Raw genomic sequence first — 14,806 nt, forward strand, 5'->3', positions numbered from 1 at the left:
CAAAAACCACCTGATGCGTGATTCCAAGAAATGCAGTGGAGACTTCTCAGTAGTGATGAAAGGCTCTTTAAGAGGTTAATAAAAGAGTGATATACCTCCGACATGCTGAACTATATTAATAGCATAATGAGTGCAAATACAGCAGTGGTTAAGGAAATGACTCCACTGTGTTATTAGCAGTACTGTGGCACAATGATATTAGCTGAAAACACAGCATTAAGGGAAGCATCAGTGCAGTTGTTTTTGCTTTTGTTATTTATTTATTAATTTATTTATTTTTTTTATTCTTTTATTTTAGTGACATACTGCCAAATATTTCCACATTGCAATGCCAAATAATAAAAACATTTACATCATTCAGCCATTTACATTTGTTCATTTAGCAGATGTTTTTGTCCAGAGGGACTAGCAGTAAAGTAATGTTAAATGCTTTAATTGCAATGTGAAAAACAGTATGTGTATATATATATATATATATATATATATATATATATATATATATATATATATACACACACACAATATTGATTTACTATGCTATGATATTAATATTCTGTTATATAACATTAGCATTATATTGTGTATTCATTTTTTATTATTATAATCTTTTTTTTAAGATTCTTTTTAAAGATCTTTTTTCTTTTCTTTTTTTTTTTTCCCTGGAATCTAATTTTTGGCTTTGTGGATCACAATCTGTTGTATTAAATTGTTTATGCTTTGACAACTCATTTTTTGGTCAGTCCAATAAAGCCATTTCAATTAAATGGAAACTCAGATTTCTAGCTGGGTAATTATCCTTATTATTTTGCGAACACTTTTGATTGTTTTTCTGTGTAAGATATGCGGAAGGCGTTTTGTCTCTCAGTAATGATTTTGTTCTTGTTTGTAACTTCCAACCTCAAAAAAAAAAAAAAAAAAGTAGACATCACATCATAATTATTTGAAATACATGTCATCTTGACAGTAGTGTACAAACCTGAATTCATCTGGGCGTGTGGTCAGGCAAAACGCCATTATCTGTCAATTAGCTGTCCAAAAACACCGGTAGGACGGCAGAATCCAGACTGGATATCAAAGGTGAACACCATCGCCTGCCTTTCATCAAAACAGTGACATAGCTTTTGAAAGTTGCCCCATTTTCAGACACCACCTTGATCTTCACTCCATCCTTTAGTCTTTTTTTTTTTCTTTTTTTCCTCTCGAAGTGCGGTTCCTGCTGTATTCAGCTCTTCCTTGACTCCAGTCATTAGCCGTGCACATATCTAACAAGTAAGCAGAAATTCCACACATTATAAAATCCTACAGCCCCTCACATGCTCATTAAAAAGAATTATACAATTTGAAACACAAATACACTTAAACAACACCGAAGGGCTAGATTCCAGCCTTTCTTCTTAAAGACATTTTGAGTTCCAACAGTATTAATAAAATAGTACCATCCTTAGAAAATAGTACCATGGTAGCCAAAGTATTTTGCAGTAGTTCTACCATAATTAATTAAAAGTGAATAGGAAACTTTTGAATTTCTTGTCATGCCTCATACTACTACATTCCTCCAGGTACAGTATTAGGACAGCTATCCATCTCCTGTTCTTTTAATTCCTTTTCTAATCTATTTACATTTTCTAATTAGATTTTTATTTTTATTTTGGCTTTTTAATGTAACCAGAGAAGAGGGGAAAGGAGACTGCAACCTGCATCTCTTGCAGAATATCTTAAGTTACTGTCCAACATTCCATATGTTATGTTAAGAAATGGTTTGTAAAAGCCATCAGTATGTGTTATCATTCAGACTAAGGCTTTGGTGTGTCTGTTCTCCACAGATCATTCATATATCTCTCTGTTGTGTTCTTCTTTCTGAATTATTCTCTTATTACTTATATCTGATGGATCTGGCAGTAGAATTTTTACTCTGCTGCTTGCATATGTCTTTATACTCTCCGAGGCCTGAATTTCTCAGATGTGATAAAGCGCAGTGGATGAAGTTAGATGGATCAGGCTGTGATGCTGCTTCAGAGACAATGAGGTCACGCTGACCTCCTCAGCCTTGACTCTTTCTACTTTCTTTATCGCTTCTGTCTCGTTATATTTACATTATTGCTTCAGACATCAGAGACTCAAGCTTAGTTTCAGACAGAAGACTAAATCTTGTGTGTTCCCATGGGAACTGAGGACTGAACATATGGCTTGATGAATCCTCATTCACCTTCTCATGGTTCGTCATCTGATTAAGTGATAGATATTGTCATGCTGGTGCCCTTAGTGACCTACTGTATGTTGTCAGATGATGTCTAAAACTCATTGTGTAAATCTGATTATCATTGTGTAAATCTGAATTATGATCTATGGCAGTAATCAAAAACATACGCTTGTGTGAAATGTAACTAACTGAAATACTGAGAAGTTTCCATTCAAGATTCACTGCTACAGATGTTTGTCTTTTTACTACAGCTTTTTAGTAGTGGTATTATCTTGTTTTATTATTATTTTATCGTTACATGATAATTTGCTACTAAAGAAAAAATTATTATTATTATTTTGTGGAAACTGGAGTCATTTATGAATAGAAAGTTCAAAAGAATTTATTTCAAAATAGCATTAATAATATTTATAAATATTTACATATTTATTTCCCTTACTCACTTTTAATCAATTTGATGTGTCCTTGCTGATTTTCTTTTTTTTAACTGACCCCAAATTTTTGAACTATGTGTGTGTGTCTGATAGTATTATTATAATTTATATTTCATATTTAAATCCCCACCATTTGTTTTTGTTGGATTTTCTTTCATACTGGAAGTAGTTGCTCTTTGAACTTACTAGTTTACTAGTCAAGTCAAGGTCTTCAAGTAAACTTTTTGTTTTATTTTACTATTTGTTAATTAAATTTACTACAAGTACCAGATATTTATATGGAGTTCCTCAAAATGAATTGCAGAAAATTGACTAACAGAGTTGTTGTCAGTCAAACAAGTTCTGAACTGTTCTCATTTTATGTGCAGCTTCACTGCTTGTATTTAAGGCTGAAAGGAAGGTTTAGTCTGCTCAAAAATATCTTAGATTGACATTATTATGCATTAGAGTAACTAAATTGTGAGTTGTGAGTAACTAAAAATGTAAGTTGCTAAATTGCAAATGATTACCACACTTTCATAAGCTGGTAATATTTCACCTCAAAATCAATATATTTGATTGAAAAAATATATTAATTAAAAATTAAGGCAGGTTTTAGGAACATAGGACTTAATTGTCAAAAAACGGGGGTAATTTTTAAGGCAAAATACAAATTTTTAGCTGAATTATGTGGACGTTTTTGTTGTTTTTGAGATTTTTTTTTCTTTTATATTACTATTATTATTATTATTATTATTATTATTTCTCTAAGTTCAACATGATATCACTGTTCCACACTGCTCAGTCTAGAAAATGCACATTAGCACAGTCTATTTGCTCCAGAACAGATGTCACATGACAGCTAATGAGTTTCTAAATTTACCTTTGAGCATTCCCATGAGCTATGATGTCACAAATGCAAAAAAACATTATACCCAGATGTGCTTTGTGTGATGTGCTGATGTCAGTGTGACATTTTCACTGCTTAATTTGTCATTCACTTTCAAACTACTGTACGTCTATGAATGAATCCTGTCAGTCCAGCTTTCTGACATTAGTTCAGTAGTCGTTTATTTCCTACTGTGTGTACTTCTTGATTACGCAAGAGTTTCACAAGCATACTTGTCACTACTAAAATAAAATTGCTTGAGTATAGCCATAGGTGATTCATAAATTGAATAAAAAAGCATTTAATTGAAAACTGACTAAAAATAACTACCTTTGCTATCCCTTAAGAGATTACAATTCCATTTCCAAGTGATTACTTCCCTCTGTGTATCACTTTGATGTTGAGTTTGCTTTTATTTCTTTTTATTTATGGAAAGGTAGTGCAATTATGACTAGTACTTTTTTCAGTTAATATAGAGTATGTGCACGTTCTGCCTTGGGGTTGTGAGAGTTTTTTGCGGATTGTTCATTCCTAGATGGCAGGAAATTGTCTCTGTGTTATTTGATTTGGGATTTTGGATCAAAGGAATGTAAGAAAGCTTCTGCAAAGACAGATCTTTGAGTAAGGAAGTTAATAATCATACTTTTTCAATTCGTGATTATAGGCCGAGTGCAAATCACGCTCTTAATTTATGTCATACATTATTGTCAGTTCAACAACTCTTTCTTCATTTTAAGTATAACTTAAGTGAGTTGTACAACTGTCATTTGCAAAGACCAATAGTCTTTTAGATGGTCTCTTGACTGTCTACTCAACCCCAAAACTGTGTGAAAATTACATGGAAATTACATGTTATCTAGCTGAGACTCTGAAAGTTTTTTTTTTTTTTTTGAATATTGCTGAACATAGTGAAAGGAATAATTACAGCTATGAATACAAAAGAGTTTAAGAAATACTACATACTGTAAGGTGCTCTGCAGTTACTGCGTAGCTTACAGCCATGTTCTTTTGGTTGGAAACAGAATACTATTACAACAGAACAGCCACATCTGCGCTGTTGTGGAGTGGTCCGTACATATAGTATATCTCCATATACAGAAACACTTGGTGCATTCATACATCATCTGAGTTGATGTATAGGCGCTGTGTTATAGCTACTCGTGCCATTATGCAACATGAAATATGTGTCTGTCATGTTGTAGACTAGGCAACTGGATATCTAAATGTGCCATTGGAGGATTAAGAAGAAAAGAGGTGCTTATTTAGTTTGCACTTACTAAAACATCCTTTGTGCAAAGTTTTTGGAAACTACTGCAGGGAAATACTAAAAAATCTATATTTTTAAAACAAAGAAATGTAATTTTTGTTCTTTCTTTCTTTCTTTCTTTCTTTCTTTCTTTCTTTCTTTCTTTCTTTCTTTCCACAAACTGACATTATCAAACCAAAACAACTGACCGTGGGAACAGTGGGAGGAACATGTAAGAAACATTAGAAACAAAATTCACTCAGGTAGAAAATCTTTAGTCGACTATAATTTATACTTAACAGAGAGAATAAATTTCCCACATGCATAGAGTGTTGGAATGAACATGCATTTAACCACTTCTGTACTGCAATTCATTTATTGCTCATTGCATTTTGATACACGGATGACTAATTATGGTAATTGCCTTGAATATGTAATTACAACACATTTAAAATTATATTATTCCAAAGAATAATTGGCTCTCCTTGTGTAAAACCTTCCAGATGGACTGGATCCACTATTCTGTAATTGGGCATATTTTTTAAAAATATTTATTTTACCCACCCAACCCCCCATTTGGGAATATCACTAAAATATATTTTATATATGAAATATCAGTGAAATTCTGAGTAGACAACACTGTTTAATTTTAAAACTCAAAAAAAAAAAAAAAAAAAATCATACTGACATAACATATTTATCAGCAAAGCTCAATGTCACATTAGTCTTTAGCGCTTGCTTTATCAAATGTAATTACCATATTTGATGTACCACATACTTTAGTTTGCACTGAATTTATGGTTCAATATAAATGTACATATACTCCATTTTCTTTTCTATATGCTGCACCCAATTAAAACATTGTGTCCACCAGACATGCATGAAAGAGTCCTCAAAACACCATTTAAAGCCGTTATTGATCTGGGTAAATAGAGAACAGTGTCTATTCAATGCATCAAGAATACTTTTACAGTGCAACACTTACCGTAACCCACATGACTCTTTCTTTGCCATTCACGGTCATTTTGTGCAAGTAAAAGCAGTGGTGAGCATGGGCAGGATGGATGCCACTGTAGCACTTTTACCTTATCCTGTAAAAAAAAAAAAAAAAAATGAAGTAATAAATACAAAATCATAAAGAAGCTCTTGTTGAGAGTTTTTTCTTATGTATTCTGCTTCTCAAATGTTTCTTTTGAGAAAAAGACCCAAGTAATCTCAAGTCTGGTTCATAATATCCATCTCAAAGTCCTTTGACCACTTTTGCTTGGATTCTTAAAGCAGGTTTTTTTTTGTTTTTTTTTTAATTAAATATCATGTGAAGCAAGTGCTGCACGTGTATATTCACATAATTTTCAAATCAAGCGATTACACTGGGGATTGAAATGATTTTCATTTTAAAATTACTAGTACATTTCAAAATTAATTAGAGAAAAACAGCAAGTAACACACTGAATTAAACATGACATTTTTAAGTTTTTAAATATGCACATAACTAGCTATTTTTTTTTTTTAAGTGCAAGATGAAGATTGACAAGTGAGTAGGTGGTTATTTATTCCTGTTGAACTCGTCTTCTTGATCTCAACTGCTATCTGCATTATTTTATAGCTCTATTTTTTGTTCTTCAGTATATCAACTGTTGACTTGTTTACCTCAGGAAATCTTAATAGAAACATCTCAGAAAAGTTGAATCACACCTGGGTGCTCCACTGAGTCTCATGAGCAACCTTTTCCAATGGGTCATATCATTAACCTCCCTGTGTTTCCCACGAATGACACCAATGTTGCCAATTGGTAGCCCTATAATTGACTTCAAATATAGTTTCTCCTTATTTAAGTAACATCCAGAGTAATAGGTCACATAACCCCTACATGTTTAGACCTGACCTTCATGTGACATTAAAACCTGGCTTAATGATTGAATTGACGTCAAAGAGCACAGTCTGTGTCCTCAAAATGAAATCTTAAAGCAGAATTAAGGGGCTTTGCAATCTCACGCTGTGTGTGACTTTCTAATTTGCTAGGCTTTCTTTTGTGAATTTTTGTTCTTTTTTTACTATTATTTTTTAAGTCTCAGGAGATTTTCAAGCAAAAGACTGTCACCCCGTTTCTCCCTGAGCTGATATTGAAGAAGGATGTTTGGCTTTTGTTTAGGACTTCATTAAAATTTGATCAGGTTTAGCACTGTAAACCAACTTCCATCACCGCGCAGGCTGTCAATACTAAAACACTGCCCTTGCAAGGTCATACATCTGATAGATGCAGAGGTGACCTCAGCTGGACCGAAAACATTAGCATCCTTTTGATAAGGGTGCAGTTGGAAACAAATAGGATAGGGTGGCATAAACATGTTGTATAGTTCCTAAGTCATATAAACACTCCAAAACTATATGAGGGAGGTCTCAGACTGACTTATGAAGACAATAAAGGCAATGCTAAAAATGTCAAACTGTGAAATATGTTCTCAGAGGTTGTTCTGTATAGCCTTAGAGATTGTATAGATGTTTCTCCTAACATTCCTTATGAGAAATAAGCATAAAACGGTTGATAAGTAGCTTACCAAGACATAACAGATGTGCCTCGGATCCGTCCTTTAGATAGAGCTGAGGAATATGACGATACTGTATATTTTGGCGATGATATAAAGTGTCTACTAGTAGAGATGTTGTTGTTGTATATATCGCTCGTAATGTAAAACAGTTTAAAGCTTGAAGTTTTGTCATTTTATAGCTCTAAAGAAACATACATGAATGAGAAAATACAGAGCGGGACGTGACTGACGTTAAAACAGTTGCAAAGCCCGCGAAAAAAAGAAAGTTGTATTCGCACCGAACGACACACACGTGACCTGAAGCACAGGAACAGGAAAGCGTCCTCTCAGACAGGAATTCCGTGTTCTTTAAATTAATGGTGAAATACACATAAAATGACGCCAAATGGCCGTCATTGCTAGTATTCCGTTAAATACATTAGTTTGTCTCATGTCAACCTAAATAGTTGTGGAAACAAGCATGAGTGCATCAGTATATTGGATACGTGCGTGAGGTCTTAAAGGGACAGCAGCCTGTGTTCTGTGTCTGTGTTAATAAGGTTAACTAGGCTAAATAAGTACTAAATAAGTAACTTTAGCTGTAACAAAAAATCAACGTATATTTAATTCTTACAGTGAAGACTATGCAGTGTTTTATATTTGCATTTTGATTAATTTAGTTTTTGTAGTATTTCCTACTTGAAAGCTGTTACACAAATGTGCATGCGCTGTTTATTACATTTTTATCTTTGTTTTATTGTATTTGGTTTATTTGTTGTTCGTATCTTTGTTTTTGTGTAATAAAGATAAAATGACATAAATAACCATTGTGACTTGGCCTATATTATTAAAAGAAACTGCTCTCTCATGCACGCTCCATGTGTTGTCATATTAAATATTGTTACGGTCATGTTTACAGAGATGAGCTGACAGCGCAGAAGCTTTATCATGAGATATGAATTCTCCGCTGTAAAATAAACGCATATGCGTCACTTTTTGTGACGTAGGTTTGCTTTTTTAATTAGGAGAATGAAATGGCTCCATAAAATGAAAAAAATAACTAATTTTCCCTTAATAGTAACAATAATGAGTGCAATTACAGTTTTCATTAATATGCAACCTGTGCATACAGTATATATTAACATCTCAAAAAATGTGTTGGTTTCATGACATTTTAAGTAAGATCACTGATATTGTAAGATATTTCCATCCCCTAGTCTGAGTTTGTACAATTTTTCAATGTTGTAAATTTCTTACCGTAAATATGTCAAAACTTAATTCTTGATTAGTAATATGCATTTTGGACAACTTTATAGGTGATTTTCTCAATATTTTGTGACAATATTCCAGATTGCAAATATTGTTTTATCATAACAAACCATATATCAATTGAAAGCTTATTTGTTCAAATTCCAGATGAAAATGGACCCTTATGACTGGTTTTGTGGTACAGGGTCACAAATATGTTTGTATAGTTTGGATATTTTGACCTGGGAAAATTTGATAGGAAATGTTGGAGTTTAAATCGCGATTTCTAACTTTGGTATTTGGGAAAATCTGAACAGTCTGATATATTACGAGAGCTCTTCTGACATGCTAGAAGAGGTCTTTTAGGGCATTTGCAAGTGAGATGTTAATAAGAAGATGTTTGTGATTTGTTTTTCATTATAGAAAATATGGAACAAGACACCGTTTGAATGCCAGGTTGAATAACAAATAAATGTATTCAGAGGTTCAACAAGAGTTACCCGCTGTAATGCCCAATAATATGCATCACGTTGTTCTCGACAATACAACCTTTGACCCTTCTGCATTTTCTAAAGGACATGCAAAAACAAAGTCATAAAGTAGGCCGCCAAATAAATTAGCTAAAGAGGCTGTTTGCTTCGCTCAGTCAAGGTCTCTTATATTTAGCCTTCATTGACCTCTCGGTATAATCTCCCGCTTTGAGTTCCTCAGTCAAGTATGAAATAGGGCCGGAAAAAACATGTCTGTTGTACATTGCTGCCTGCATTGCCTTCATCTACATATAAATTGGAAGCATGTATATTAGACTCATAAATGCAGAGTTCAGATGAGTTCAGAACAGTTGTCATCTCATCAGGGAGTTAAGAGTTGATTAGAAAGCCAGATTTCTGGCATTCTCAAAGCATAACAACTTGGATATATAGAGGATTTACTTGCAGGCGTCACGTTCAGAGAGCCTGATTGATTGCTGCTAGTCAAGAGTGAATAAACAAATTACTTTTTGGTGGTCAAGCTCAGGGGCACAGGCGAAACGTGTGCATCGGTTCAAACGCGGTACATACGCGGTGATCACGATGGCATTAGCTAAACATTTTGTTTCATAATGCTCTTCTACCATGTGTGTAAATGATTTATTATTGTCTATAATTTTCCAGTTAAAGCATCCAAACATCCTCCAAACAAGAAACATTTATTTCAGAGGCAACGCAGCATGATATATTTTTTGAGACTTTATTTTCAGAAACTGTTCTTTGAGCACATTTTGTCTTAATCTAATGTCAAATTAGACAACTTTTTAAATGAGGAAAACTCTGTCCATGCAGTATATACCTAGATAGTTTAATTAGGTAAATGTAGCGACATGAAAGGTCTTGTTATCTTATTGGAAACACCCTCATATTTCGTTTTGAGTTGTTGATTTCTCGTAAACCCCCCTTATTGATTTAGTTTGTCTTTTGATTTGGCTTATTACTTTCAATGTCACCTCGGCTGACAATCTCTAGCCTTGTGAAACTGATCTGGCTATTAGTGAGCACTTTGCAATTGAAAGTCAATAAAATATGCATGTTTGGTTTGCCAGACTGCACGAGCAGGCAGTCCGCGTACGCTTCGCTTCCTTTGCCGGTTGTGTTTTGTCATTGATCTATAAGTTAATTGTAATCTGTCATGAAGGTTTTTGTGGACGACAGACTCGCTCAGCTGGCAGTCGCCGTTCTACGCCGAGCTTTTGTCCGTATCATGTCTCTCCCTTTAAGAAGAGTGGAGAAATTGTGGCAGGCAAGTGGAACTAATACCTTTATCTACCGTTGTTTGTTTCTGCTACAGCGGTTAAGTCAATACGGCTGTGAAGACCTGCTAGACGTTGAGTGGAATTCAGGCCAGGCTTTGATAGCAACACTTCTACGTTCTTGGGTTCGCCGTGCCTCTTTTCCTTGGCGCACAACTCAATCGGTGACAGAACATGAGGGGACAGGACATTCAGGCTTGTTTTTTTTTTTTTCATCCCCTCCTTCATTTCCTTCATGGTGTGGATTTGACGAAGGGAAACTAGCCTGTTATCGGAGAGGCCATGCATCCAGACATGGCGCCACATCCAATCTTTTCTCCGAGACAGGGGGTTTTATGGACTCTTCAAGGGGAGCCAAGGTCTTTCTTCCTCACTGCTCTTGCTGAAAGGTCTCTCTCTCTCTGTCTCTCTCTTCTTCCATTTCTTTTATAGGGAAGATGCTCTGCACCTGCAGGAGTGAGCGGGTCTTTCTATCTCTCTCTTGCTTGTTCTTTTACACTTTCACTGAGGTCGTCTTCCTTTCTATTCACTCTTTATGTCTCACTGCTCTCCTTTGAAGTCTTTCTCTCTGTCCTTTTTTCCCGTCTTGTTCTGGACTGATGTCCTGTCAAAATAATAGAGTCTGAATCAATCCACTCACAATCTCAGAGGCTGGGTAAAGGTTAGAGTCTGATACTGTTGAATGCCCATCAACAGAGAGACATTCTTTGGCATCAATAATACATATATACAGACACTTTTTAAAATGTTTCTGTGATTTAAAGAAAGAAAGAAAGAAAGAAAGAAAGAAAGAAACACTTTTATTTAGGAAGGACATTCAGCAAGCATTAAATTGATTAAAACTGACACTAAATACATTTAGTATGTTACAAAACATTTTTACATTTTAAATGCAATTATTTTGAAAAAAAAAAAAAAAACATAATAATTTACATAATTATATGTTTTTAAATAAATAAATAAATAAATATTAAAATAAATGAACATGTGACCCTAAAGACTGGAGTAATGATGCTAAAAATTCAGCTTTGCATTACAGAAATAAAATATATTTTAAATTCAAACAGACAACAAATTTCTCATCACTACAAATATTTTACCCTGGACCACAAAACCAGTCTTAAGTAGCACAGGTTTATTTGTTGCAATAGCCAAAAATACATTGTATGGGTTAAAATTAATTTTATTTTATGCCAAAAATCATTGGGATATTAAAGATCATGTTCCATGAAGATATTTTGTAAATGTCCTACCATAAATATATCAAAACCTAATTTTTGATTAGTAAAATGCATTACTAAGATCTTTATTTGGACAACTTTAAAGGCGATTTCATCAATATTTAGATGTTTTTTTTTGTTTTGTTTTGCATCCTGAGATTCCAGATTTTCAAATAGTTGTATCTCGGCCAAACATTGTCATTGCCTTGGTGATAATCTTTTCCATAGATAGATAGATAGATAGATAGATAGATAGATAGATATTATAAAGGGAGCTTGCATGTGGAACATTTTGAGAAATTAGATAAAAACACAAATCATTACTTTTGCTGTGCCCCATTAGCGATGTACCAAAGCAAACGGTTCACCGGCGAACACAGGCCGCTGGGGATAGAGTTTGTTTCTGTTATTGCCAGTCTTGCAGTATTGTTGATGCAGCTGTAGGTCTTGTACTATTTGTGGCCTGTATGTCTTTCATCAAACCGCCCTCCAGGATTAACAAAGTTTATTGAAGAGAATTTAATATTAACACCAGTGTCACTCTTTAGCCTGTGTCTGTCTCTCGCTCACTCTCCCTCGCCTCTTTGTAAAGGTCAAGCACTGATGGATTATTATAAATTACTCACTCTCATTATAGCTGTATTGCAGTAATGCAGATATTGATAGTACTGTCGAGAGAAAGCGTGCACACTGCCTTTCAAAAAGCACATCAGTCATCGGTGTAACGTAATAGTGGAGCAGAGTTTCCGTCTCTAAAGACAAACACATAACCATGCATAAATGCATATAGACCTGGGGCTGTGATGCTATAGACGTCATTACTACCAGCATCCAACTTCAAGTCACATCATATCTCATGCTCTTGAATAAGATCATACTGCCTTTGGATCCAGAAAGACAGCGGTTATTTTTATCTTTTGCAACTCAATCACGGCAATAAATATTTATTTAACATAAAAGCTGTAATGGAGCGCAACAGTGAGGTTCCCGGATAAATTCATTTGTACGAACTAAAAAAAAAAAACACTCCCATGAGCTCTGAGGATATTCTTTTATTTACATACATAAGATTTTTTAATGTTTTTGAAAGAACACTTTTATGCTCACCAAGGCTGCATTTATTTGATTAAAAATACAGCAAAAACTGTAATATTGTGAAATAATATTACAGTTTTAAATAACTGTTTTCTATTGTGATATATTTTAAAATTCAGTTTATTCTTGTGATGCAAAGCTGAATTTTCAGGATCATTACTCCAGTCTTCAGTGATGACATGTCAGAAATCATTCTAATATGCTAATTTGCTGCTCTAGAAACATTTCTAATTATTGTCAGTGTTAAAAACAGTTGCTCTGCTTAATGCATCCTTGCTGAAAAAAGTATTACATTTATTATTAAAAGTATTTTTAAAAATGTTTTAGATGGTAGTGCAATGAGTAAAACATATTTATTTAGAAAGTCATATATTTATATAAGTTTATCTCTTCTTTGGTTTGGTCCATTAAAAATAAATAAATAATAAATAAATAAATAAATTCTGCAAGCAACGTCGCTGAAAAGGCGGGTGATCACTGTTGCGCTCTATATTTAACCCGAACATTAAAGATCAAATAAACGTTTTTACATCACTATGAGCTAAAAGGAAGATCAACAAACTGCATATTAGATGTTGCAGACTTCACATCAAACAGCCAGTGGTTCTTACTCTACCTCCAGATCTGTGAGGAGAAGCGGGCTACCTATTGGCTCTTACACAGTAATATCTAATTCACATGTATTACCTTAAAACACCCTCATGCTTAGAGACATTTGAGGCTGTTCCACTGGGAGATGGAGAGTATGTCAGACGGTGCAAGTTGGGCACTCTCACACTGTTCTGCAGAGTTTGAACTGCTTGTCTGTTTCTGCTTTTTTGAGAAGATATGTAAGCATTAGTAGTAGACATACACTCTCTGTAAGCAGAGGCCGGAGTGCCCACTGTCTGGATCCCCCTTAGGGACCGCAGTGCACTCTACTATCAGTGTGCTCGAGCTGTTTTTATCTCACTCAACCTTCTCTCTTTGCTTCACATTCTTCATCGCATCAAAGGCATGTTGTCCTGATACTCTATTATATTTTATCTGCTCTCTGAGTCAAGCATACAGACAGAAAATATGATGCCTTGAAGTATATACAATGCTGTCTTATACAATACAGAGGACATATAAGAATGTCAAGAACATGTAAAAATGTCAAAAAACATAATACGAATTATAGTTCACATCAAAAGCAAAAATTGTAATAAGTTAAAATGAATATTATATTCAAATTATATTTTTATATGAAATATTATTGTATATATTATTTTTACACGCTCATAGCAGTACATTTTTGTACTGCTTTTAATTTATGGGTTTTTTTTAAATAATTTGTGCAGATTTTTTTTTTCTTTTCTATTATTTTTTTTATTATTAATAATAATAAATAACAATAATTATTTAATACTACAAATTTTATATTATATTAATATTTATATTTATATTATTAATAATAATAATAATAATAATAGGTAGAAGAAGATTATTAAGACAAATTAAGACAAATCTGCTTAATTGCCATGAAAATAATGAAAATGTATCTTTTCTGTATAATGAAATATCTTAGACATATTTCTGTGAGATTCGTTCATAAAGCCTAATTCAGTATCAGGTAAAGGGATAGGATGTGCTGACAATGACTAATCCCTCTCAAAAAAAAAAAAAAAAAAAAAAAAAAAATACACGTGATTCTGTGGAAAGCAGTTGTCCTGAGAATTAGATGTACTGTAGTTAGACTGCTGGTGTAGATAAATAACAGATAATATTGTGTGTATAAATAAGTAGACAGACAGACAGATCAATCATCTCACATTACCCATAACTCTCAATTCTCATTGAACGTGGCCATTGTCAAAAAACAACAAAATCACAGTATGTTCCAGAGACCATTAACTTCTTTTTCATGGAGTCCGACCAATGAAGGGTGACAATTATTGTCTGCAGACGGGGGTGTTTTTCTCTATTGGTTGGGCATTGATGCATGGCAGTGGGTTGTTAGACAAATGTGAGACGCTGTGCATCATTAGTGCTGATTCATTTATGAAGACTAGATTGATTTCACTCCGCAGTAAACGTGTTTCTGGAAAAAGAAACATGTCCTCCATTCGATTATGAATTCTCTCGGAGTTACACACGACGGTCTAATCACATCTGATGAATAATGTAATCAGAAGTAAGAATGGAAGGGGTGGAGTTCTG

This window comes from Labeo rohita, chromosome 1 (genome assembly GCF_022985175.1).
Source record: "Labeo rohita strain BAU-BD-2019 chromosome 1, IGBB_LRoh.1.0, whole genome shotgun sequence".
Taxonomy (NCBI): Eukaryota; Metazoa; Chordata; class Actinopteri; order Cypriniformes; family Cyprinidae; genus Labeo; species Labeo rohita.